Here is a 989-nt window from a genome sequence, read left to right as displayed (position 1 = left end):
GCCCTAGATGGGTCATTTTAGTCAATTCTAGGTGGTCATTTTGAACTTTTTAAAGCGCTTTGGTCATGCCGATTTCGAGCTTTTAAGGTAATCCTTAGGCATTTTAGGCCTTTTTTAGGCCCTGCCCTCATTTTCGGCCCATTTATAGCCATTATAAGGTCAATTTCAGGCCATTTTGGACTAGCCTAGGCTAGTTTAAGGCCCTTTTTAGGCTAATTTAGGGTAGTTTTAGGCGAATTTCAGGCTTTTTAGGCCATTTAAGGCTCTGCTATAGCGATTTTAGGCTAATTTAAGGCCTTTTTAGGCCCTACCTAGGCTCAAGTCAGGTCATTTTTAAGTCATTTTAAGGTCAATTTCAGGTCATTTAGGACTAGCTTAGGCTGGTTTCAGGCCCTTTTTAGGCTGATTTAGGGTAGTTTTAGGCTGTTTTAGGCCTATTTCAGGCCTATTCAGGCCTACTCAGGCCCTTCTTATGGTCAATTTCGGGCATTTCAGACCATTAAAGCTCATTTTTGGGTCAATTTAGGGTCAGTTTCAACGATTTCCAGGCAAATTAAGGCCTTTGTAAGCCCTAATTAAGGCCTTTGTAAGCCCTAATTCTGGGTCATTTTAAGGTCAATATCAGGCCATTTAGGACTAGCTTAGGCTGGTTTAAGGCGCTTTTTAGGCTGAATTAGGTCAATTTTATGCTGATTTAGAGTAGTTTTAGGCAGATTTAGAGTGGTTTTAGGCCTATTCAGGCCCATTTTGAGATCAATTTCGGTCATTTCAGGCCATTTTAGCTTACTTTTAGGTCAATTTAGGGTCATTTTCAACAATTTTTAGGCAAATTGAGGCATGTTTAGGCTTTTTCCAGCCCTGTCTAGGCTCACCTTATTTGATTTCAGGCCTTTTTCAGGCTTTTTAAGGCCATTTTAAACGTTTAAGGTCGATTTCGGGCTTTTCAGGATCATTTTTAGGCTTTTAAAGGTCGTTTTAGGTCATTTTGA

At 39.9% G+C, this 989-nt stretch overlaps 1 protein-coding gene across 1 annotated transcript in view; it reads right to left on the bottom strand.

Moving 5' to 3' along the window:
- Positions 1–989, bottom strand: part of CBG21463 — a gene marked incomplete at both ends in the record, with an annotated part of 21,509 nt that overhangs the window by 17,073 nt on the left and 3,447 nt on the right. The window lies entirely within an intron of this gene.

This window comes from Caenorhabditis briggsae (genome assembly GCF_000004555.2).
Source record: "Caenorhabditis briggsae complete genome, chrII, whole genome shotgun sequence".
NCBI lineage: Eukaryota > Metazoa > Nematoda > Chromadorea > Rhabditida > Rhabditidae > Caenorhabditis > Caenorhabditis briggsae.
This window is presented reverse-complemented; position numbering and strand designations above follow the sequence as displayed.